A 27,201-nucleotide genomic window follows, 5' to 3' on the forward strand; every position below is an offset into this window, starting at 1 on the left:
GAGATAGAATGAAGGTTGCAAATGAGGAGGCGATGCTTAATTTGTGCTGAATTTTTTACTAGTTGATTGTAAATATTGGAGATGGATAACGGCGATGGTAGCACATTATCATGATTATAATTAACAGCGCTGAATAATGCGTGTGAATATGGTCGAAAGGGGAAGTCTAGGGTCATGTATGTCAGTAAAGGAAAGCTGGAGGATAAAACATGGGACTGTGTAACATACTGAAACTTGTTGGGGATGATGACTGTAGTTAGTAGAACAAATGTTAAGAATGTTCTTGTATGAACTGGAATAAATGTACATCACTATTACAAAGTGTTAACAATAGGGTAGTATATGGGGAAAAAATACACCTAGTGCAAACTATGGACTATAGTTAACAGTAATATTTTAATATTCTTTCATCAGTTGTAATGAAAATAACACACCAATGCTAAGAGTCAATAGTAAGGGGATATATAAGGGGTATAGGGCTTTTCTTTTTGGAGTAATGAAAATGTTCTAAAACTGATGGTGGTAATGAATACACAACTTTGTGAAAATACTGTGAGCCATGAATTGTACACTTTGGAAGGATTGTATGGTGTGTGAATATATCTCAATGAAACTGCTTTTAAACAAAACAAAACAAAAACAAACCAATTGCTTGCGAGAAGGACAACTATTCTTAGTACTAATATTTGGATATAGATAGTGTGTTACCAATATTACAAAAAACACATGTGTATATAAGTTTTATATACAATATATATTTGTTATACAAATAAGACTTGTTTTATAGTTACCTTTACTTATAACTAATATATAAATAATATATATTAATATACAAAAATATGTTACATATTTTACATTTATATTATAATCATATATTAATAATACTAGTTATATATAAAACTAATCCCATTAGTTCTATTTATAAAGTTCAGTATTCCTTTAATATCTACTCTTAAAAGAAAATATAGCATAATATAGTCAAAAACTGCATTGGGCAAGTTCCAAGAAACCTCCATCCTGATCTCAATTCTGCCTCTAAGTATATGCCCTTGGGTAAATTATTACACTTGGATCTCAGTTTCAATATTCAGTGACTACATTGAAGTAAATATCTAGAGTGTCTTCCACCTTTACAACTCTATGAGGAGGCGGGGCTGGGGAATGGCGGGGAGGGGGGCATTACTGAAGTCTTTCCCTGACTATTTTCCTCTCTGCTGCAGGCCAAGTTTCTTTCCCAGTACCAAATTAATGAGGAGAAAACTGAGGCTCAGAGAGAGCTGGAAACTGAAACCCAGATCTGCAGCACTGCAGGCTGCCTGCCCAGCCTGCTGCCTTTCTAAACTGCCAGCACCTCCAGGAAGGGGTAGCACATGAAATGTCATTGTCGTTGACACTCAGTGGCCCTAGAGGGAAGGGGCTGGTTCTGCCCCCGAGATGCTGTGTGGCCTCTGGGGAGACTGGGCTCTTTCTGGTCCTCCTGGTGCCCACATCTCTCTGTTGTGCATCCTCCCACAGGCTTCCTGAACTGAGCAGAAAGTGGCTCAGTTGGAGGGAGGCAGCTGTCCCTGGCAGTGATGGGTCAGGGGCCAGGCGGATGCCAGGCTGAGCCCTACAGCCAGACGTTGAAGTCCTGTGGAGCCCCCCAAAGTGCAGAGGCGGCCCTAAGCTCTCTCAGGCAACTTGGTGGTCTGCAGCCCAGAACGCAGTGGACACATTTGATCTGTGTCTGTGTCGCAGATCCCAGATGCTCAGGCCAGGAAGTGGCCTTCCCAGCTGCCTCCTCCCATCCATTCTCCCGGGAAAGCCTTGTACACCAATGAAGGAAGACAGTCTCTGCTCACTGGCCCTCTGCTGTGGGCCAGGCTTTTGTGGGGCGCCTCAAACACTTACACATTTTGCAGATGAGAAACTGTAGCTCAGAGGGCAAAGTGGCTTGTCCAGAGTTGCTCAGCTAGGACGTGGCAGAGCCAGATTTGAATCTGGGCTTGGTAGCTCCTGCCTCTGCTCCCCACCGCCTTGCTGAGGGAATTAATACCGCAGCCTCACTGACTGTTGGGGCTGGGGGGCTGGGGGAGAGGGCTTGGCCAGGCCAGCCTGTGGGCCACTAGGGCCTCAGGGTCTTGCTTGGGTGGCTGACTCCTGGCTCCCTTCCTTCTCTGTGGGGACTTCGTTTGGCTTCCTTGTGCCCAGGGAGTACTGGACAGGGAGGAGAGGAGGGAGGGAAGGATGATAGGGAGGTCAGGTCAAGGCCAGGGGAAGTCTCCACTGCTATCTTCCTCCTGCAGGACCTTGGCTAAGGGGAAAATGGTGACGCAGTCTGGGGGTGTTGGGGGGATAGAAGCCGGCAGGGCACGTTTAGCTGTGGCTTAGGGGGCTGTTGGGTGACCACGCATTGAGGGCAGCTGTGGAAGAGCCTGGTGGGGCCAGGGTGGGAAACTCAGGACAGACTGCCTGGGACTTTTGATGACTTTGCTTTCACTTCCCCCAAGTCTTCCTTTGACTGGACTTGGGGTTTTCCAAGATGACCTCCTCCACGGCTCCCTGCTGTGCTGACTGGCTGATTCCTCTGTCTCCCTTGGGCTCTTCCACTGCTCCGGTGGGCCTGGGCTTTCCTGGGCCCTCACGTGGGGCCTGCATTGGGGGCCTCCTCTGGGGGGGGGGCACTGTTGGGGCTTTCTCCCTCAGAGGAAGCAGGCGTGGCTGTGTTCTCAGGGACCCTGGGGTGGGATCTGTGAATGGGGCAGTGGAGGGCTCATCAGAGTGGCTGGGGTCTGAGTTGGCACTGGGTCCAGGGGTCTGGGCCTCAGAATTTGACTGTGGTAGGGCTGTGGGGTTCATTGGTGGCTGGGCCATGAAATCCGACTATGGTTGGGCCATGGGGTTCACCAGTGGCTGGGCCATGGAATCTGACCGTGGTTGGGCTGTGGGGTTCACTGGTGGCTGGGCCACGGAATCTGACCGTGGTTGGGCTGTGGGGTTCACTGGTGGCTGGGCCACGGAATCTGACTGTGGCTGGGGCATGGGGGGTTCACTGGTGGCTGGGCCATGGAATCTGAGTGTGGCTGGGCCACAGAATCCAACTGTGGCTGGGCTGTGGGGTTCACTGGTGGCTGGGCCACAGATGCTAACCCTGGCAGAGTCTGGCCCCCAGAGTCTACTTGGGTCTGTGGCTCAGCCGGCGTGAGGCTTCTGGGCTGTTTGTTCCTCGCTGACAATAGCAGTGAAGGAGGACAGCACTGAATGCAGCAGGGCCCAGAGGTCGGCGCTGGCCAGGAGGCAGAGGAAGGGGCTGAGGCAGCTGTTGAGCAGGATCAGGTAGTCGGAGTAGACCGGGGCCTCCCAGAGCAGGTAGCCAGGGTAGATGTCCCACAGGAATGCCAGGTACAGCAGCTGCGCCAGCTGGTAGGGCAGCCGCAGGACCACGTAGGCCAACAGAATGGTCTTGGCCACACAGGCGAAGCCACGGCGGGAGGTGAGCCTGGGCAGCTGGTGGCAGCTGGTGCGGCAGGTGGCGGCCTGGGTGAGCGCATGGCAGACGAGTAGCAGGAAGAATGGCAGGAAGCCCCCCAGGATTTTGAACATCGGCAGCTCCACGCTGTCCTAGAAGTCCAGGCAGATGATCAGGTCATCCCACCAGACGGTGGCCTCAGGGAAAACCAGCCAGGGCACACTGAAGAGTGTGGCCAGCACCCAGACCGTGGCACAGATCCAGAGGGGCAGGCGTGCGGGGCTACCCACGGGGGCACCGTGCCAGCAGGCAGCGGTCCAGGCTGAGGGCCGCCAGCAGGAAGAGGCCGGAGGAGTAGGACACACCCCACAGGAAGTAGTAGAAGCAGCAGGCAGCCGTTCCCAGCGGCCAGTGCCCTCCGTGCTGGATCTCCAAGATCTAAGGCTGCCGCCGCCAGGAACAAAAAGTCAGAGAGGGCCAGGCTGAGCAGGAGCAGGGCGAGGCACGTGCCCGCTCCATGCCGGGCCTGGGAGTCGGCCAGCCACGCCATCAGCCCGTTGGCTGGCAGCCCCAGGAGCAGCAGGGCCACCAGGAAGATCGTGTGCCAGCCACCCTGGGGGTAGTAGTCCTCATTGTCAAGCTGTGTGCGGGGCCTGTGGCCAGCGGCGCCCAGGCTGGCTTCCATAGTGGGGTCCGTCTGAGGTCCCCAGTGGACCGCTGGGCATGGAGCCTGGCAAATGAATGAGTAAACAAATGAATGGTCATTGGAGAGCAGGATACTGTGCATCTCTAGGCAAGGTGCTGCCCCACTCTGGGCCATCGTTTTCACCTTTGGGGTCATTAGCCTGGAACAGGAACTTTAAATCTGGACCTCATCTAAGTGCTCCTACAATCCCTTTTAAAGGTGAGGAGAGGAAGGTCCATTGTTTCAGTGACTAGGACATAAAGCCATAACCATTTTGCTCCATGGAATCCTGGTGTGTCCAAGTAGAACAAACCAGAGGCTTTCAAAAAAAAAAAAACTATGAGAAATGCGCATCTGCTTTAGAAGTTTGCTAAACTTGCCTTTCCAGCTCAGGCTATGCTACCCTAGATTAATATCTGACCAGATAATTTGTACCTCTCCTCAGCTTGGAAGAAGAAAATATAGTCTTTAATAACTCTTAAATAACTTCCATAATTTCTCCCCTGCTTTAGATACAGCCACCATTTGGTCATTAATCGGTTTTCTTTTTTATAAATACATTTTGCAAAAAAATATTTTTACAGTTGTAAATTTGAGTCTCTTCTTCCTAGTCTCAGAGTTATAATCTTGAATCATGTTTCATTAGCTCCCATTAGAACTACCTTATTGACTTTACTCCTTTCCTTCCTTGATTTGTCAACTTTTTAACTCTTTTCTCTTTAGTCTATTCTAAAAGCTACTGCTAAATGCATCTCTACATGTTCAGAAACAGCCCTTTTTCAAATGTGTCAAAAGACCTTTTCTTAAGCAAAATTTTCTTGCCTTTTGATATTCAAGGCTCTTTGCCATTCTTACACTTTTCTCAGTCACAGATTTTCCTCTTAGTGGTGTAAGACCTTAGGTATTTAATTCCTATCACATTGTTTTAATCCATAAAATGGGCGTTATGGCACTTATTCTACCGAAAGGTTGCTGTGACTATCTAACAAGAAAAAGAGTGGGAAAGCCCTTTGCAATATCTAAAATTCTATTTTTAAGAGGCCATATAAATATGATAGTTTAATTTCTGTTTCATTGTCCCTAGCAGCTGCTATGGCCACCCTTTCAAAAAAATGACTTGAAATGATTATTTTCAACTTAAAACTTTCAGCAAACATAGACTATTCCACCTGATAGCATCAAAACAGCATTAGTTTTTTTTTAGGATTTATTGAGATATATTCACATACCATACAATCCATCCAAAGTGTACAATCAATGGCTTTTAGTATAATTACAGTGCATTCATCACCCCATTCAATTTTAGAATAATTTCATTACTCCAAAAAGAAAAACCCCATACCACTTAGCAGTTACCTCTCAATCCTTCTACCTTCCCTAGCCCTATATGACCACTAATCTATAATTCTGTCTCTACAGATGTACTTATATTTACATTTTATATAACATTTATACAATGTTAGTACATTATGTCTGGTTTCCTTCACTTAGTGTAATGTTTTTATAAAAATTATTGCTATTATTTTAATTAAAGAAGTAGATTTACATAAAACTCATATAAAAATTACAACATTCCCATATGCCCCCTATTGTTGACACTGCATTTCTGTGGTAACTTTGCTACAACTGATGAAATAATATTAAAGTATTACTATTATCTAAAGTCTATAGTTTATATTAGATGTATTTTCCCCCATAATCACTCTATTATTAACACCTTATAATAGTGATGTACATTTGTTACAATTCATGAAAGAACACTTACATTTGTCCTATTAACCACAGTGATCCACAACAGGGTTCACTGTGTTACACAGTCCCATGTTTTACCTCCTAACTTTCCTTCTAATAACAAACAAGACCCAAAATTTCCCCTTTCAACCATATTCACAACCCTAATTCAGCACTGTTAATTACACTCCCAATAATGTGCTACCATCACCACTATCCCTTTCCAAACATTTACAATCAACCTAAATAGAAATTCTGCACAAATTAATCATCAGATCCCCATTCCCCACTCCTATTAACCCCCCATACGTTATGTTCTAAATGCTAACTCTATGAGCTTGCTTATCGTAATTAGTTCATATCAGTGATATCATATATTTTCCCTTTTGTGTCTAACTTATTTCACTCAACATAATGTCTTCAATGTTCATCCAGGTTGTTGCATGCATCAGGACTTCATTCTTTCTTATAGCTGAATAACATTCCATCACATGTACATACCACATTTTGTTTATCCATTCATCGATTGATAGGCACAGGTTGCTTCCATCTTTTGGCAATTTTAAATAATGCTGCTATGAACATTGGTGTGAAAATGTCTGTTTGAGTTCCTGCTTCAGTTCTTCTCATTATATACCCAGTAGGAGGATTGCTTCGATCATATGGCAACTCTTTACTTACCTTCCTGAGAAACTGCCAAACTGTCTTACAGTGGTTCACCATTTAACATTCCCACCAGCAGTAAAAGAGTGTACCTGTTTATCCACATCCTCTCTAACACCTGTAGTTTTCTATTTAATATGGCCATTCTAGCAGGTGTAGAATATCTCATTGAGGTTTTCATTTGCATTTCCCTAATAGCTAGGAGTGTTGAGCATTTTTTCATGTACTTTTTAGTCATTTGTATTTCCTCTTTGTAAGTATGTCTGTTCAAGTCTTTTGCCAATTTTTAACTGAGTCTTTTTATTGTTGAACTGTAGGGTTACTTTATAAGTTATGGATATTAAATCCTTATTACATATATGGTTTCCATATATTTTCTCCCATTGAGTCAGCTACCTTTTCACAATGTACTTGGAAGCACAAAGGTTTTTAATTTTGAGGAAATCCCATTTATCTATTTCTTCTTTCACTATTTGGGCTTTGGGTGCAAAGTCTAAGAAACCATTGCCTACCACAAGAACTTGAAGTTGCTTCCCTACATTTTCTTCTAAGAGTTTAGGTCTTTCATCCATATTGAGTTAATTTTTATATAAGATGTGAGACAGGGATCCTCTATCATTCTTTTGCATATGAAAATTCAGTTCTTACAGCACTACTTGTTGAAGATATTATCCTGTCCCAGTTGAGTGGACTTGGCAGCCTTGTTAAATATCAATTGGCCAGAAATATGAGGGTCTATTTACAAACTCTCAATTCAATTCCATTGGTCGATATATCTATCTTTATAACACTAGCATGCTCTTTTGACCACATTGCTTTGTAATATGCTTTAAAGTAAGGAAGTGCGAGTCTACAAAGTTGTTCTTTTTCAAGATGTTTTGGTTATTTTGTGCCCTGTAAACATCCACATAAACTTGATAATTGACTTTTTCATTTCTGTTAAGTAGGCTACTGGAATTTTGATTAGGATTGTGCTGAATCTGCAAATCATTTTGGGTAGAATTGACATCTTAATGATATTTTAGTCTTCCAATCCATGAACATGGTTGGTCTTCCACCTTTTTGGGTTCTCCTTGACTTCTTTTGGCAACGTTTTGTAGTTTTCTGTGTGCAAGTCCACTACATCCTCAGTTAAATTTATTCCTAGATATTTGATTCTTTTAGTTGCTATTGTAAATTGATTTTTTCTTGATTTCCTTAGAATGCTCACTACTAATGTACAGAAACAGTACTGAATTTTGTGTGTTGATCTTGTATCCCACCACCTTGCTGAACTGTTTTTTTTTTTTTTTTTGCTTTTAAAAGGGAGTATTCTATTATAATCTATTTTATTTATTTTTTTAAAAACATATTTGTACCTTTTACTACTATCATTGAGCACCTAAGTTTCCCTGAGTTACACAGTCCCAGTCTTTACCCTTCATCTTTTGTTCTGGTGTCCCACATGGTTCCAATCTTCCTCTTTCAACCATACTCACAGTCGTCTTTGTTCAGTGTACTTACATTGCTGTGCTACTATTTCCCAAAATTGTGTTCCAAACCTCTCACTCCTGTCTTTTCCTTTCTGTCTGAAGTGCTTCCTTTAGTGTTTCCTGTAGAGCAGGTATCTTGTTCACAAACTCTGTCATTGTCTGTTTGTCAGAGAATATTTTAAGCTTTCCCTCATATTTGAAGGATAGTTTTGCTGGATATAGGATTCTTGGTTGGTGGTTTTTCTCTTTCAGTATCTTAAATATATCACACCACTTCCTTCTTGCCTCCACAGTTTCTACTGAGAAATCTGCACATAGTCTTATCAAGCTTCCTTTGCATGTGATAGATTCCTTTTCTCTTGCTGCTTTCAGAATTCTCTCTTTGTCTTTGAGGTTTCATAATCTGATTATTAAGTGTCTTGGCATAGGCCTATTCAGATGTATTCCGCTTGGTGTACACTGTGCTTCTTAATCCATAATTTTATGTCTTTCCTAAGAGATGGGAAATTTTCATTGATTATTTCCTCTGTTATTGCTTTTGCCCCTTTTATCTTCTCTTCTCCTTCTGGGACACCGATGGCATGTACATTCTTGCTTTTCATTTTGTCCTTACGTTCCTGGAGGCGTTGCTTATATTTTTCCATTCTTTTCTCTATCTGTTCTGTTGTGTGTAGGCTTTCAGGTGCCTTGTTCTCCAGTTCCTGAGTGTTTTCTTTTGCCTCCTGAGATCTGCTGTTGTATGTTTCCATTGTGTCTTTCATCTCTTGTGTTGTGCCTTTCATTTCCATAGATTCCACCAGTTGGTTTTTTGAACTTTCGATTTCTACATTATGTACGCCCAGTGTTTTCATTATACAGTTCATCTCTTTTGCCATATCTTCCCTAAACTTTTTGAATTGACTTATTATTAGTTGTTTAAATTCCTGTATCTCAGTTGAAGTGTAAGTTTGTTCCTTTGACTGGGCCATAACTTCATTTTTGTTAGTGTAGGTTGTAGTTTTCTGTTGTTTAGGCATGGTTTCCTTGGTTACCCCAATCAGGTTTTCCCAGACCAGAATGGGCTCAGGTCCCAGAAGGAAGAAATATTCAGTATCCAGTTTCCATGAGGGTGTGTCTTAGAAAACTGGTACACCCTGTGATGCCTCAGGTCCCTGTGCTTTTCTGCCCAGCAGGTAGTGCCTGTCGGCCTGTAATTCCAGACTAGTATAAGGAGGTGTGGCCCATGGCTGTTTTCCCCCAGGCTCTGGGGTCTGGTTCTGAATGGAAGGTGGGTAGTAGAGCTGGGCCCCACCCCTTTCCTCTTAGGGAAGATAACTCCTCCCTGGGGAGAGGTCATTAACATTTGAATAGACTCTGCCTATGCTATCTCTACCCTTGTCTGTGTCAGAGTGCTAGGAACTGAAAACAGCTGAGGCTTTCTCCACTGAGCCAACACAGGGACCGAAAGCCCTCTTCAAGGCCTGTCCGCAGCCACCCTCCAGCTCTCCAAGGTCAGTTATCACCCAAAGCCTCTGTTTGCTTGTTGGGGATTCATAGCACATAGTGAGCAGTCCATGCTTGTGAATTAAAACCCCAGTTGGAGCTCAGCTGAGCTATATTCGCTTGCTAGGAGAGAGCTTCTCTCTAGCACCCGAGGCTTTGCAGCTTGGGCTGTGGGGGGAGGGGTTCCCAGCTTGGATCTGCAGTTTTTACTTACAGAGTTTATGATGTGATCTCGGGCATTCCTCCCAATTCGGGTTGGTGTATGATGAGTGGACGGTCACATTTGTCCCACTGCAGTTATTCTGGATTACTTACTAGTTGTTCCTCATTGCTTATTAGTTGTTCCAGGGGGACTAACTAGCTTCCACTCCTCTCTATGCCACCATCTTAGATTCTCCTATCTGAACTCTTTTATTGGCTCAAGTTGCTCTGTTACAGACTTTTCAGGTCTTTCAATATATAGGTCATCTTAAACAGTGAAAGTTTTGCTTCTTCCTTTTCAATTTGGGTGCCTTTTATTTCCTTTTATTGCTTAACTGTTGTAACTAGAACGTCTAGCACAATGTTGAATAACAGTGGTGAGAGTAGGCATCCTGTCTTCTTCCAGATCTTAGAGGAAAAGCTTATCAGTCTCTCACCATTGAGCATGAGGTTAGCTGTGGGTTTTTCATATATGCCCCTAATCATGTTGAGGAATCTTCCTTCTATGCCTGTCTTCAATGTGTTTTTATCAAGAAAGGATGTTGGATTTTGTCAAATGCCTTTTCTGCATCAATTGAGATGATCATGTAGTTTTTTCCCTTTCAATTTGTTAATGTGATGTATTACTTTAATTGATTACCTGGTATTGAATCACTCTTGCATATCTAGGATAAAACCCATTTTATCATGGTGTATAATTCTTTTAATGTGCTGTTGGATTTGATTTGCTAGTATTTGGTGAGGATTTTTGCATCTATATTCATTAGAGAGATTGGTCCATAGTTTTCTTTTCTTGTAGTATCTTTATCTGACTTTGGTATTAGGGTGATGTTGGTTTCATAGAATGAGTTAGGTATTGTTCCCTCTGCTTTAATTTTCTGGAAGAGTTTGAATAAGATTGGTCTTAATTCTTCTTGGAATGACTGGTAGAAGCCACCTGGTCCTGGCCTTTCCCTTTTGGGAGGTTTTGATGATTGCTTTAATCTCTTTACTTGTAATTGGTACGTTGAGGTCTTCTATTTCTTTCAGAGTCAGTGTAGGTTATTTGTGCGTTTCTAGGAATTGTCTAATTTGTTGACATACAGTTGCTCATAATATCCTCTAATGATCCTTTTTATTTCTGTGGGGTCAGTAGTATCCCCCCCCCTTCATTTCTGATTTTATTTATTTGCATCTTCTCTCTTTTTTTCTTTGGCAGTTTAGCTAAGAGTTTGTCAATTTTATTGCTCTTTTGTGTGAACCAACTTTTGGTTTTGTTACTTCTCTCTATTGTTTAATTTCATTTATTTCTGCTCTAATCTTTGTTATTCTTTCCTTCTGCTTGCTTTGGGATTAGTTTGCTATTCCAGGTGTGCCTGTATGTCTTCAATTTTTATCTCTTTCTTCATTTTCATGTAGGCATTTAGGACTATAAATTTCTCTGTCAGCACTCCTTTGCTGTATCCATAAGTTTGATATGTTGTGTTCTCATTTTCATTCCTCTGCAGATATTTACTAATTTCTCTTGCAATTTCTTATTTGACCCACTGAAGGTATCAGAGTGTGTTGTTTAATCTTCATATATTTATGAATTTTCCAGTTTTCTGCCTGTTACTGATTTCCAGTTTTGTTCCATTATAGTTAGAGAAAGTGCTCTGCAAAATTTCAATCTTTTTAAATTTATTGAGACTTGTTTTGTGACCCAGCATCTGGTCTATCCTGGAGAATGATCCGTTAGTACTTGAGAAAAATGTATATCCTGCTCTTTTGGGATGCAGTGTTCTATATATGTCTGTTAGGTCTACATCATTTATCATATTATTCCAGTTGTCTGTTTCTTTACTGATCCTCTGTCTAGATGTTCTATGTTGACTACAGGGTTATATTTGATTGCCACCTATTACTATAGAGACATCTATTATTCCCTTCAATTTTGACTGAGTGTGCTTTACGTATTTTCAGGGCACCCTGTTTAGGTTCATATATATTTATGATTGTTATTTCTTATTGTAGGATTTTCCTTTTTATTAATATTTGGTATTCTTCTTTGACTCTTCCAACTGTTTTCCATTTAAAGTCTATTTTGTCCAATATTAGTATAGCTACTCTAGCTCTTTTTTGATTACTGTTTGTGTGGATTATCTCTTTCCAACCTTTCACTTTCAACCTATTTGTGTCCTTGGGTTTAAGGTGAGTCTCCTATAGACAGCATATAGATGGATTATTTTTTTTTTTCTCCATTCTACCAATCTGTGTCTTTTGATTGGGGAGTTCAATCCATTAGCATTCAATGTTACAACTATAAAGACAGTACTTACTTCAACCAATTTATCCTTTGGCTTTTATAGATCTTATTTTTGCCTCTCTTTTTACCCTTTTAATTATCCTTACTGATATTATTCATTTCTACACTCTCCTCCAAACCTTCTTATATTGTTTCCCTTCAGGTTGCAGAACTTTGCTTACTGTTTCTCTTAGGGCTTGTCTTTTGTTGACAAACTCTTTCAGTTTCTGTTTATCTGTGAATATTTTAAACTTTCCCTCAGTTTTGAAGGACAGTTTTGCTGGATAAAGAATTCTTGGCTGGAGTTTTTCTCTTTCAGGATCTTAAATGTATCTTCTATTTCTCTCACCTCCATACTTTCTGATGAGAAATGAGCCCTTAGTCTTATTAAATGTCTCTTGTATGTGATGAATCATTATACTTTTCTGCTTTCAGGATTCTCCCATTATCTTTGCCATCTGACATTCTGAATAGTATATGTCTCAGAGTAGGCCTCTTAGGATGTATTCTGTTTGGACCACATTGTGCTTCTTAGACAAGCACCTTTATGTATTTCATAAGAGGTGGAATATTTTTTACTATTATTTTCTCAAATATATTAGTTCTGTCCCCCTTCCCTTCTCTTCTTCTTCTGGGACATCCATGACATGTATGTTTATTCACTTTGCAATGTCATTCAATTTCCTGAGACCCTGCTCAATTTCTCCATACTTTTCTCTGTTCTTCTGTTTGTAAGATTTTGATTGCCTCCCTTCTATTTCACTGATTGTTTCTTCTGCCTGTTCAAATCTGCTCTTGTATGCCTCTGTTGTATTTTAAATTTCTTCAATTGTGCCTTTTGTTCCCATAAGTTCTGTTATGTTTCTTGTCATCCTTTCAAATTCTTCTTCATGGTTACTCAGCATTTAATATCCTTTACCTCTTTTGCCATATTTTCCTTTTTCACCTTGAATTGATTTAGACTTATTAGAACATCTTTGATTCATTGTTCCAAATTCTGTGTCTCCACCAAAAGTTTTTTTTAATGTAATTTTATTGAGATAGATTCACTCACCATACAATCCATCCAATGTATACAATCAGCGGTTCACAGTATCATCACATATTTGTGTATTCATCACTATGATCATTTTTAGAACATTTGCATTACTCCAGAAAATAAACAAAAAAGAAAAAAGAAGACCCCAAACATCCCACCCCTTATACCTCTCTCTTATTGACCACTAGTATTACACTCTACCCAATTTTAAGACTTTCAATAGAGGTAGGTTAACCAAGACAGTGTAGTATTGTCAGAGATAGATATATAGATAAGTGGAACAAAACAAACATCCAGAAGTAGATCCATACAAACATGTATTGACCTTATGTGGTAGAGGCATGAAACTGGTTGATGTTCTTGAAAAGAATTGTACATTTGGGTTCCAGGGCTTATCTGGCATAGGATCAAACTGGAGGACTTAAGTTTCTGAAAAAATAAACTTACTAAGAAAAACTTTTATAGAGACTTAGATAAAACCCAGTGTACTCTCTAGGGTTTTCAGAAATACTATTGGTTGGGGCTTGGCATACTGTGGTAGTTTGCAGTATCTGGCTAAAGCTTGCATAAAAGTAACCTCCAATATGACCTCTTGACTCTATTTGAAATCTCTTAGCCACTGAAACTCTACTTTCTATTTCTTTCCTCTCTTTAGGTCCAGAAGGCATTCTTAATTCATGATGCCAGGGCCAGGCTTACCCTGGGAGTCATGTCCCGTGTTGCCAGAGAGACCCACGCCTATGGGAGTCATCTCCGACGAAGGGTGGAGTGTAGTGAGTTTATTTGCAGAGTTTCTATCAAAAGTTTTAATTTGTTCCTTTGGGCCATATCTTCCTGTTTCTTACTATGGCTTTTAAGTTTTTGCTGCTGCCTAGGCATTGGATGATCTTGATGGGTTTACTCTGAAGGTTAGTTTCTCTCTCTCGCTACGGTTTTACTGTTGATTAACTTTGTGTTAAAGCTCTTCTTTGACAGTTGTTTTAACTATTCTAGATCTTTAGAATTGCCCTATTTAACTGATCAGATTTTTTCAGCTCTTCATCTAATTCTTGCCCTGGGTATGCAGTACAATTTTTAAGTTTGCACTATTTGTGCAATTGTTTCACCACCATGGAAAACCTTCCTTTCCTCTGTTCTTTCTCTGGAAAACTGGATCTGTTTTGTTTGTTTTTGTATTACCTCTACAGTTTTATTTACTCTCCTTTCATTGCCTCTAGCTGCTTTTCCCATAAGTGCAAATTCTGGTAGAAGGTTCATACAGGAAGGGCTTTCCTTAGTCATTATTTCCTAGCCAAAATGGAGCCAGGGACCCACAGAAGGAGTGCAGAACAGTTCTAAAGATGCCAAAAAGCCTTTTGCGTAGCTCCTGAAGCTGCACTTTCTTGGTCTGCCCAGTAGAGGGTGCTCTTCTGCAAACTTTTCCCCTCAGTCCTAAGGATGCCCTACTTCTTTGAATCTCCACCATTCACCCCTGTGAGATGCTAGACTGAAACAATGGCTGTAACTGTCTCTCTCCAGGGCAGGCCAAAACTGCTGTTGAAAACCATGACCCAGCAATCCAATTTTGCTGATCAAAACCCATGATCAGTATTTGGCCATGCCCCATCCTGTTTTTGAGGAGGAAGGCTTCCACATCCCTCTCTGTCCACAGCAGCCATCCAGGAACTGGACTCAAGGCAGCTAGCCTCGAGAGTGGGGAGTGAGCTCTGGCCCTCACTGCTGAAGTGATTTACTCAAAGATTTTTACTGCAATGTCTCAGCCTCTTTGTCCTGCTCTTCCCTGGATGCTGTACAATGCTCCCCTGGTCTCTGAGCCCTAGAACAGTTGTTTCAGTTTCTCCCTGTCTACTAACTGTTTTGGGAGAAGATGTGAGCTCTGCAGCTCCCTACTCTGTCATTTTCCTTGGAAGTTCCACAAGGTTTTATGTAAGAATCTATGCAGTACAATTTTTAACATACTTATTGGGATTTAACTTATTAACTAAATCTACTGTAAATTAAGCATTATAATGAATGTACCTTTGAATATTTTTATTTTCACCTTTGCCTTTATATTTTGAGTATATCTATTTCCACTGTGCACTAACAGAGTAAAAGGCACAGTAACACATTTCTTAATTCAGAAATTACCAAACTTAAGCAAGGACTACAGTCTGATGGTATTAATAACAAACAAAACTACCAAATAAATGTTTGAAATACTTGAACTACATTTAAAGACTCTCAAATACTATAGAAATATCTATTTATAAGTAATATGATAATTACAAATACCCTTAGCAGTTTATGATGGTAGGTTCTCCTAAACACATCTATGCTTCAATTTTTTTACCCTATTTCAAGTTACTATATATATAGGAGAAAAATCTAGATGTTTCATGTCATTCTTAGACATTTTTGAGAATATTTAGCTTAAACTCCCACTTATTTAAAAAAAATTCCCAATTACCTAGAAAATAGTATAAGTGACTTTATTAAGCAGTACTTGAAATTTAGGTTTTTGAAATGAATTTTAAAAACATTCATTTTCAGATATTTCTTTCTACTATTGCAGATCAATTTTCACAATTAAATCAACTAATAATAATTTACTGTACTTCAGTATCACAATCACACCATAGGTTGAAAACTGTTAGACTAATAAACAAGCAGATAAAAATTCTTATGTAAAGAACACTTCCAAATGGAACCTCAGTATATATAGTGAAAACTTAAAAAAATCCAATTAAAAATTTGTTGAGTAGCTCTCAGGCAATCAAAGAAAATTTGTAACTACTCTCCCCAGATATTTCAATCATTTAAGAAATGAATTGATATCTCTTCAGTTACATATTCACCATTGTTCTAGTTTGCTAATGCTGCAGGAATGCAAAACATCAGAAATGGATTGGCTTTTATAAAAGGGGGGTTATTTTGGTTACACAGTTACAGTCTTAAGGCAATAAAGTGTTCAAGGTAACACATCAACAATTGGGTACCTCACTGAAAGATGGCCAATGGTGTCCAGAAAACCTGTTAGCTGGGAAAGCACGTGGCCAGTGTCTGCTCCAAGTTCTGGTTTCAAAATGGCTTTCTCCCAGGATGTTCCTCTCTAGGCCACAGCTCCTCTTAAAAATGTCACTCTCAGTTGCTCTTGGGGTGTTTGCCCTCTCTTAGCTTCTCTGGAGCAAGCGTCTGCTTTCAATGGCCATCTTCAAACTATCTCTCATCTGCAGCTACTCCCTCAGCTTCTGTGCATTCTTCAAAGTGTCCCTCTTGGCTGTAGCAAGCTGGCTCCTTCTGTCTGATCTTATATAATGCGCCAGTAATTTAATTCAGACCCACCCTGAATGGGCGGGCCAACACCACCATGGAAATTATCCAATCAGAGTCATCACCCACAGTTGGGTGGGGCGCATCTCCATGGAAACACTCAAAGAATTACAATCCAGTTAACACTGATAGGTCTGCCCACACAAGATTACATCAAAGATAATGGTGTTTGGGGGGACATAATACATTCAGACTGGCACAACCATCAATCTCTTATTAGTTCAAAAGAATACTAGTCTTATGTTCACAATCTGAACTTCCTGACAGACCTACTAAGTTCCTAAATTGCAAAGGGCTTCATTAAGATGATATCTGATAGGAAATAATCAAGGGATTATTATGACACATTATTTACATCCCAGAAACATTACAGTATCAAATATGTCCTCAGCATTATACTTTTAATTTTATCTCATTTCATGCAAACTGAAGATATGTGGATTAATTTCTAACTTATAGGACAGCGGCTAAAATTTGTCTTAATGTATTATGGCCTAATGTATAGATATACATTAAAAAGGAGAAATAGAACCTTTGTTCTCTTCTTTAAACATAAAATAAAGCAGCAGCTACACATACACACATCAGTGCCTCCTCAGTCATCCTCCCCAAATACTTCTCTTGTTATTGGTCATTTCCAGCAATAATAACAGGTATTGCTACCAAAGAAAATTGACATTTTTTAAAAAGCAAGATATTTTAATAAATAGCTTATTAAAATAAGATATATAAAGTAAGTTCAGAGATGCTATACTTCAAAACGAAAGAACTTTTTCCCCTCTAAGGGATAAGTGCAGAGAATTGGCCTCTTATTTTCCCTCTAAGTTACAGAGCTAAACTATGAGGAAATAATTCTGCCCAACCCAGTATTTCCACAAAATTAATGTTATACATAGGACTTGTTGAAAATATGATGTATAATAATGTACAAGAAGGTACAAATAAAGAATTAAAGTTAGGATAAGTTACTTGTATGTATGATCAGATTTCCTAAGAACTATTCACTAAATTTCAGAACTCCCACTGGTGGCAGCAGGCCATCCTGATCCTTTTCCTGCATGCTGGCTTTAGACACTGCTTTTACCTAATAATTGCCACTGGAGCAGCGGCTGAAGTGCACAGTTTCCTCACAAGCACAGCAAGGACTCGGAGTAGCAGAGTCAACAGGACAGAATGATCAAGCATTGGAATAACTCCAAGCTGCACTGAAGAATCTTATGTTTCTTTTTAAAGAAAACTATGTTTCAACAACACTTTTATTAATACCAGCTTATTTAGCAACTTGTAAAAATAAACTGTATGAACTTCCAGCATGACTGATTAAATAAACCAAGAATTTCTCAGAGATGGAAGAAGCAAAAATTCACTGAGTTACTACACAGGATAAGATAATGGTTAGGCAATAAAGGCAAATGTAAAAGTTTCTAAGGCCAAGACTGTAAAAAAATATTGCAAAGAATAATACAATGCAGAGAAACTTTGTATAAATAAGATTGAGTGGAGGAAAAAGAAAACTTTCATTATATCTTGGAATTACTTTCCATTAAGATCACTCAAAATTTTGAATGTAATTCATTGAGGAAAAAAGTTCCATAGCGAGATTTTATTTTGTAGATAAATGATCATGAACATCATAGGTATGCACTCTTGTTCAACCTAGCCTAGTAGTAACTGTCTCATTGATAACAGCTCAGTTAGGCAATTAATTTTCTAAGGAACTTACCCCCAATGAATTTGCATCAACAGCAGTCATAACCCCTGTATATCCATAAGCCATCTCTTCAGTAATTAAACAAGCATCAGAACATTCAAGATTGAGGCCCCCTACAGTATCAAAATATTTTAAGAGCCCATTATAATATGCAGTGCATCTCTACAGGAATAAAGGTGAGCTATTTTGATTACTTCTCATATCAACTAATTTGTTTTAAAAGCAAATTTGCAAATATAGTATCTATAACAAAAGAAACTGAAAGAAGTGTTCTGGCTAGCACTGTAACTTATGCTTCTCTAAAATAAGTTTTTTAAATTTCAGAAAATTCTCTTACAATTTATAATGTGTATCTATATTCCCATTTAAATTTCACTTTTTAAAAACTTGATTCAACTCTGCTAAAACTTTGAGTGAAGGAAAGGAGTAACAATCTCACACACCAAAAACTTCTCCATAAAATATAAAATAGAAGATAGGACTAAAATGCAACAAATTGAACAACTCTAAAGAGAGAAGTTACCAGGGTTTAGGATCAAGCTAAGGTTGGCACCAGTTATCAAGGAGGAAAAATGCCTCTAAGAATGAGTACAGGGCCTTTTAAAAAGCAGGCAAATAATGCATTCTGAACAGGTAGACAGATTGAAATCCATTTAATACCTAGAATGGGTAGAGTTTCACAGTTTTACTTGTTTATTTGCATTCTAGGGTTGAAAACGTAAAGAAAGCTTACCACAACTCTCTGGAATGTGTATATTCATCAAACCAAGTTCCCAGGCTCTTCTAATTAGGGGAGCAGGGTACTAAGTAAAGAAAAAAGAAGGGGAAGGGGAAGGGAAAAAGGAAGAGGGTGGCCAGTTATAATATGCTTAAAATCTAGATAGTTTGTTTACATGATTTGGTTACAAATGTAAAAGATTTTTCTCTCCTTAAAATATATATAACTACCTTGGCTACGGGTCCCCAAGTGGAGCAGGAGGCCCTACTTGGGAGTCGAGCGGCGGCGGCGGCGCGGTCTGGTGGGTAATCGCGGAGCTGGTGCAGAGGCAAAGTGCTCCAGTGGGCATGAAGGTCGAGGGCTTTGTGTACACCCTGCACCGCGTCCGGCAGGAAATTCAGGAATTCTCTAAAGCTCAACCCTAGAGCTCCCAATTAAGGAACATTTGTTCCGGAGGTACCAAGATGACTGAGCCAGGACCACTCTTCAAAGAGCTCTTTATATAATGGGGAGACAATATAACAAAAAAACTTCCTTTAGTGAGATTGCTGCTAAAATTGATTCAATTCCTCACTTGAATAGTTCCACACCTCTAGTGGACCCCTCAGTGTACGGATATGAAGTACAAAAAATGGCCCTTGGATGATGGCGTAGGTAACCAGTTAGGGCCCTTGGTACATCAAAGGGCAGTAAAAACAGAAGAATTCAAAATGCCTGGTAAAATGGTTGGATTTATTATCAGCAGAGGAGGTGAGCAGGTTTCAAGGATTCAAGCAGAATCTGGTTGCAAAATTCAGATTGCTTCAGAGAGTTCTGGGATTCCAGAGAGGCCCTGTGTGCTTACCGGAACCCCAGCAAGTATTGAACAAGCCAAACAGCTCCTAGGGCAGACTGTGGACCACTGTCGAAATGGACCTGGCTTTCATAACGCTATAGACCGCAAGAGCACAATCCAGGAAATTCTTATCCCAGCATCTAAAGTGGGCCTGGTTATCGGCAAAGGAGGGAAACAATACAGCAGTTGCAGGAATGAACAGTTGTGAAAATGGTCATGAACCAAGATGGCCTGTTATCTACAGGAGCAGACAAGCATCTGGCATCACTGGAGACCCATTTAAAGTATGGAAAGCAAGAGAGATGGTACTAGAGAAAATCTGAGAAAAAGACCAAGCTGACTTTCAGCATGTTCACAGTGATTTCATTTCCCGAATGGGAGGAGGCAGTATAGAGGTGTCTGTGCCTAGGTTTGCTGTTGGAATTGTAATAGGAAGAAACAGGGAAATGATCAAAGAAAAAAAAAGTCCAGAATGATGCTGGTGTGAGGATTCAGTTTAAACCAGATGATGATATTAGTCCAGAAAGAGCTGCACAGGCTATGGGTCCCCCAGATCGGTGTCAGCATGCAGAACACATCTTCAATGAGCTTATTCTTACAGCCCAGGAAAAAGATGGCTTCAGAGGCAATGCGGTATCCAGAGGAAGAGGACATGCTTATGGTGACTGGAACGTGGGAACCCCCGGTGGTGTGCAGGAGATAACATAGGTAGTGCCAGCAGAAGAGTGCAGTGTTGTCATAGGCAAAGGGGGTGAGCATATCAAACTATAAATCAGCATTCAGGAGCACATGTGGAGCTTAAGCATAAGCATAACCCTCCTCCGAACACTGACACCAACCTGTGAATATTTACCATCAGGGGAATTCCTCAGTAGACTGAGGATGAGAAAGTTGGTGGTACCAGCCTTGGAGCACCTGGAGCCTTTGGACAGAGCCCCTTCAGCCAGCCACCTGCTACACCTCATCAGAATACCTTTCCTCCAAGGAGCTCAGGGTGCTTCCCAAATATTGCTGCTAGAGTGAACAGAAACCCCCCTGGCACCCCTATGAGTGGTCCTCTTGCCTTTCTGACCCAGGGTTGGGGCAGCACCTACCAGGCATGGCAGCAACCCACAGAACAAGTCCCAGCCAGCAGGGCCAGCGGCAGAGCAGCCAGCCTGATTACAGCAAGGCCTGGGAAGACTACTACAAAACACAGAATCACACTGCCAGTGCTGCTCCTCAGGCCAGCTCCCCACCGGATTACACAATGGCTTGGGCAGAATTTTACAGACAGCAAGCTGCTTCTACCAGCAGACATTAGGGCAAGCACAGACCCACAACCAGGAGCAGCAGAATAATGTCCTTGTGGCTGTTTTTCCCCCCTTGAAATCATTGTGAAAGAAAACCTATTTGTAACAGAGGTTTTTAGAATTGCAAACCTTTTGATGAAGAACCTTTGTTTTGCTCTGTGAAACACTATATTTAGATTGACAAAATTTTTCTAAAAATCAAAAAAAGTTAGTTAATAAAAATTGCTGATATTTTTATTTCATTATTTTTGTTGTTATTTCAAATGTGTAAGCTATGGGATTCTTTTTGGAGCAAAACCTGCAAATTCAGGCACCAGAATGTACCTCAGAGCAGTGACATTTCAACATGGTGTTTTTTGTTTTGTTTTGTTTTGTGTGTCTTTTTATTTACAGCTTTTTCTGTTGTAACAGAAAGTGGTTTGGAAGTCTTAGGTGGTATGTAACAAATCCTTTAAAAAAAAATTTAAACAGTATTTAAATATTCTTAAATGCATAAATTCATTAAATGCTTTACTTCTAATTTCTTGTATCTTGGCTGTCCAGTTTTATTGCATTTTTTAAAACTGAATATTATGTATTGTAATTAATTATGTGAACTCTGAATTGAGGCAGATAAATGTATCGCTGTCCAGCAGGGGTTGGGAAGGGGCATTTTATAGGGTTCGTATAATTTTTAGAGTTCTAAAGGGGTAATATAAAAATGTATTCATGTTTTTAGCATACATTTTTTTCATGCCTCCATTACAAGTTGTAATTATGTGTTTAAGACCTCCAAGTTTGTTTTAAAAAGAAAACAAAAATCCTTTCTCTATTCTCTCAGAAATATAAATACTGTTATTTTTAATATTAAAAAGAAATTTGATATAACTTTTAACAAACACTGTGGAACATTAAACATATAAAATGCAGTAACTATTTTTTAATTCAATGTGTTTTTTTGCTTTTTTCTTTTATATATTTTCTTAATATTTGTCCAATTAACTAGATGAATAAATAAATCTAGTATTAACCACCATATGAATTAATAATTTTGATTTAATAAAAGGAATAATATATTTTCAATGTTTACTATAGATATCTTGTATAGATAACATGTATCTTTAAAAGAAAAAACAAACAAACAGAATTGAAGCTATTTTTTTTTGCATTCTTAATTGACCTGAGGGACATTCTGTTTGAAAAGTACTGAAGTTACAGTTCCTGAGTCTTATTCCTTATTTTCCTTATAACACTTGAAATGTCCAACTATTAAGAAGGCAATTGGAAAATGTTATGCATGTTTTTTAAAAAAAAGTGTTATTTTTATTTGACTGACAATTCATTTTATGCTCTATATAATAAAATTTCCACAAGACCTCTTGTGGGTGAAGTAAGAAAGAAAGAAAGAAAAAAAATATATATACACACAAACTCCTACCTTGCCAGTTTTAGCATATTCTGCAGCAACAGGGATTATTTCCTCTCTGGCAAACTTACCAGCTGTTCAGTGAGTTCTCAGGAAAATTTATTTAGAAAACATTAAAATAGGGCAATGAGGTGACAAGAAAAGTCCTATGAAGCTAGTATGTGGAAGTTTATATTTATAATGGGAATTTTAACCATTGATTAGACCAGAAAGTCAAAGATGACAATGAGCTTACTGACTAATCAGTATTTCACTATACATATAAATAAATCTATGTCAGTACAAAGGCCAGTGGAGGTAGATGCTTCTAGTTTTTACAAAGGAATAATATATAAATGTGTAGAGTTCAAGTGAAGGCCAAGCTCCCCAGTGATCTCTCTCTCTCTCTCTCTCGCTCTCTCTCTCTCTCTCTCTCTCTCTCTCTCTCTCTATATATATATATATATATATCATTGATTTGCCTATTTATGTATTTTATAAGGGTTGGGAAGTTTTTGCCAATTACCTCCTCAAATACTCTTCCTAGCCCTTTACTCTTCTCTTTCATTTTCTCAACAAAATACTTGCAGATTGAATCCAAAGGCACATTAAAAAAATTATACACCACAACCAAGTGGGGTTCATTCAAGGCATGCAATAGTAGTTCAATGTAAGAAAAGTGATCCATGTAATACAACACATTAACAAATCGAAATGGAAAAATCACATGATCATCTCGAGTGACACTGAAAAAGCATTTGTGTATAACCTGGTCAGTCTCTGGAACTTTGGGTATGTGTGTAACACCTGAAACTCAGAGCTAGAGCATGGCAGCTGTTATCGTCAGTATTAACTCATATGGTAACGGTTTAAAAAGCTGAAAAAGAGTTCAGACCTCAATAAGAGATATGAATGAAGTGGACTTGGTTAGGACTAAGGCAAATCAGACTAAAGGGTAAAGGATGATATTGACCATTCTAAAATTTCAACTTCTATGTGAGACCAAGAGAAGAGATGCTTATTTGATGCAGGATCTATATTTTTTGCAGCACACTAAATAATTTAACTTGTATGGTGAGTTTATTCAAACACCATAATTACATGAACTTTGAATAGGTTTGTACAGGTTAGTGTGAAGTTCCGATACATTCCAAAGTAATTTGAGCAGGGAATGAGGATATATTTGCAGGGCCCCCTTGGGGAACTGGGGGAAAATGCAGAAATGTTGGACTTCCCCACGCAGGTTGTTACTGGTGTTCTTGCAAACACTGAGGACTGAGAGTTTGGTAGGATGAGCCCTCGATCTTAGGGCATGACCTCATGAAGCTTGTTGCTACAAAGGAGAGACTGAGCCTGCTTATAATTGTGCCTAAGAGTCTCCTCCAGAGAGCTTCTTTGTTTCTCAGATGTGGCCCTCTCTCTCCAAGCCCATGCAGCAGGTGAACTCACTGCCCTTCCCCTTATGTGGGATATAAATCCCAGGGATATAAATCTCCCTGGCAATGTAAGACATGACTCCTGGGGATGAGCCTGGACCCGGCACTGTGGGATTGAAAAAATCTTCTTGACCAAAAGGGGGAAGCAAAATGAAACAAAGTTTCAGTGACAGAGATTTCAAATGGAGTTGAGCGGTCACTCTGGAGGGCATTCTTATGCGCTATATAGACATCCCTTTTTAGATTTTAGTGTATTGGAATAGCTAAAAGGAAATACCTGAAACTGTTGAACTGCAATCCAGTAGCCTTAATTCTTGAAAATGATTACATAACTGTGTAGCTTACATGGTGTGACTGTGTGATTGCGAAAAACCTCATGGTTCACGCTCCCTTTATCCAGTCTATGGACAGATGAGTAGAAAAATGGGGACAAACCTAAATGAAAAATAGGGTGGGATGGGGAAGATGGAATGTTTTGGGTATTCTTTTTTACTTTTATTTTTATTTATTTTTAATTTTTTTTTGGAGTAAGGAAAATGTTCAAAAGTTGATTCTGGTAATGAATCTACAACTATATGATGGTACTGCAAATAGTTGATTGTACACTGTGGATGATTGTAGGGTATGTGAATATAACTCAATAAAACTGTATTAAAAAAAAAAAGTAAAAGGCCATGGAGTAACTGTGATTCTTCTCAGGAAGAGGACTGAGGAGGGTTTTCAGTGGGTGAGTGAGCAGCTGATGTTGATCATGAAGAATTTAATCTGTGTTTCTCTAGAGAGGCTGGCTGTACTCCCAGGGCAATTACTAAGTGTGCCTTTCTAAGTACACTCAAGCAATGCTGTCTAAGTTCCAGGGGGCAAAAATATCAACACAAATACTACCCTTTTTTTCTTCCTTACCTCTCCCTCCTCCCTGTTCTCCTTAAGCAGAGGAAGAACCTCCCTTTTTGGGTAGCCTCGTCTTATTTAAACTTGAAGAAGTTGGGTGAAGGTTATGCTACAATTTATAAGGGGATTAGTAGATGGGGGGCTCAGAGCTGGGAAGGGATTTTAAAGATGAGTGTCTCACACCAGCGTTCAGAACCTGTGTAAGACATAATACTCAACAGGGAGAGGACGATGATGATTTACGAAGGCTTGAAAGAAAAACAAATCTGCCCTGGCCAATTAAAACCAGCCTGTTAAAATGTTTATCAGCCTTTCCTATCCTTTATTCAATAGGCTTTCTCTGTTAATGACCCAAAGAGCAATTACTGCTTTTCAACCCAGCATGATGTGCAGTTGGTGAGGTGTCTCTAAAAGGAGTTCCATGAAGTTACTGCTTCATTCTTGCGTTTTTCCTGCATGGTAGAAATTGATGTTGGTTTCCGCAAAGTATGATGTATGCAAAAAATGATAAATCCTGGGTTTTCTACATTTGCAAAATATTTTAAATGGCTGGACAATAAACATACTGCTTACCCAGAATCAACATACTCATTTTGATAAACAATAAACTTTGACAAGCATAAAAAAAAGCACATGAAAATATGATCATCTTCATTAGCTATTAGGGAAATGCAAATCAAAACCACAATGAGATACCATCTCTCACCTATAAGAATGGCTGCCATTAAACATACAGGAAATTACAAATTTTGGGGAGGATATGGAGAAATTGGAGCACTTATTCACTGCTGGTGAGAATGAATAAAGTTACAGCCACTGTGGAAGACAGTTTGGCAATTCCTCAGAAAACTAAATACCGAGTTGTCCTCCAATCCGGCAATCCCACCACTCAGTATATACCCAGAAGATCTGAAAGCAGTGACATGAACAGACATTTGCACAGCAATGTTCATAGTGGTATTATTCACAAATGCCAAAAGATGGAAACATCCAAGTATCCATCAACAGATAAGTGGATAAATAAAATGTGGTATATACATATTATGGAATATTATGCAGCAGTAAGAAGGAATGAAGGGGAGAAACTAAGATGGTGGCTAGGAGAGACAGGGCAAAAAAACACCTCCATGAAAAATACTAGATAGAGGCCAGAAAGTGACCCAGAATACCAGTTCCAGCAATGCACCAGCTGGACAAGTTTGCTAAATCCACAGGGAATGTGCACTTTATGAAACCAGGAGTCTGTGTTCTGAAACAAGTAAGTCAGCTGAATGTCTGGCAGCCATGCTGCAGTGTGGGGAAACTGTGGGTTGGCATTTGGAGGTGGACTAGTTCATTTAAAAAAAAAAAAAAAAAAAAAAAAGCAGCTGCAGATACAGCAGCGAGAACCACACAGTGAAGCGCAGGAGGAAAGCGCTGTGAGAACACCTCAATATCTGGTGTGGAAGATAGCCTTTCATGCACCCACTGCTAGTTGTCTTGGAGCAAGGAGGGCAAAGGAGAGCCAAAAGGGGAAAAAAACATGCCCCTTGCAGCCATCTTCCTGGCGGGTGGGGAATGCTCCTGCCCAGCACCGGAGCCTCAGCCCAGAGCCGCGCCAAGGGATCCAGTGTGATGGGAAGTGTTTCTGGCAACACCGTGCACATGCCACAAAATCGGGCATGGACAATAGCCTTTCATGCACCTTCAGCTAATTGTCCCAGCACTGGGAAGGCAGAGCTGTGTGAAAAGGGGGAAATTAACACACCCTATTCAGCCATCTTTACAGCAGGTTGGGAACATCCCTGCCCGGCCTGGCGGCCCAGGGCTTCCCTTGAGGGACGGTGTGCACTTGTGATGTAGCACAACCTTCCCTCAGCAAAGGCCCTAGAAGGGCATGGCTGGGAAGAGAAACCGACTCGGAAAACCCAGGGACCCTATGCCAATACCAAGAACTTGTGGGTCAGTGGCAGGGACAATCTGTGGAGAGACTGAAATGAAGGTTTAGACTCTTGCAGCAGCCTTAAATATCCTGGAACATCTGGGAGGTTTGATTATTAAAGCTGCCCTGCCTCCCTAACCACTCAGACACATGCCCCACATTCAGGGCAGACAGCACCAACAACACACCCAAACTTGGTGCACCAATTGGACCCCACATGAATCAGACCCCCACACACCACAAAGACAAAGCTGGGGAGAACTGACCTGAGGGAAACAGGTGACTCGTGGATGCAATCTGCTGGTTAGTTAGAGAAAGTGTACACCACCAAGCTGTAGATCTGACAAATTAGAGATTGGTGTCTGAATAATCCTTCATATCCTAAAAGAACCCTATCAAGTAAAGCAAATGCCAAGAGCCCAAAAACAACAGAAAATTTTAAAGCATATGAAAAAAAACAGATGATATGGATAAACCAAACCCAAACACCCAAAGCAAAAGATCAGAGGACACACAGTGTTTGGAGCAATTAATCAAAGAACTAAAGTCAAACAACAGAGCACAGCACAGGATATAAAGGACATGAAGAAGACCCTAGAAGAGCATAAAGAAGAAATTGCAAGAGTAAATAAAAAAAAATAGATGATCTTATGGAAATAAAAGAAACTGTCAACCAAATTAAAAAGAGTCTGGATACTCATAGTACACAAGCAGAGG

The 27,201-nt window shown here is 40.1% G+C and overlaps 2 pseudogenes; one reads left to right on the forward strand and one right to left on the reverse strand.

The window, feature by feature from the left end:
• Nucleotides 1-1,464: 1,464 nt before the first annotated feature.
• On the reverse strand, nucleotides 1,465-19,001 carry LOC119527155 (annotated as a pseudogene).
• LOC119513809 lies at nucleotides 18,947-20,940 on the forward strand (annotated as a pseudogene).
• Nucleotides 20,941-27,201: the final 6,261 nt, after the last annotated feature.

Source organism: Choloepus didactylus, chromosome 2, assembly GCF_015220235.1.
Source record: "Choloepus didactylus isolate mChoDid1 chromosome 2, mChoDid1.pri, whole genome shotgun sequence".
Lineage (NCBI taxonomy): Eukaryota > Metazoa > Chordata > Mammalia > Pilosa > Megalonychidae > Choloepus > Choloepus didactylus.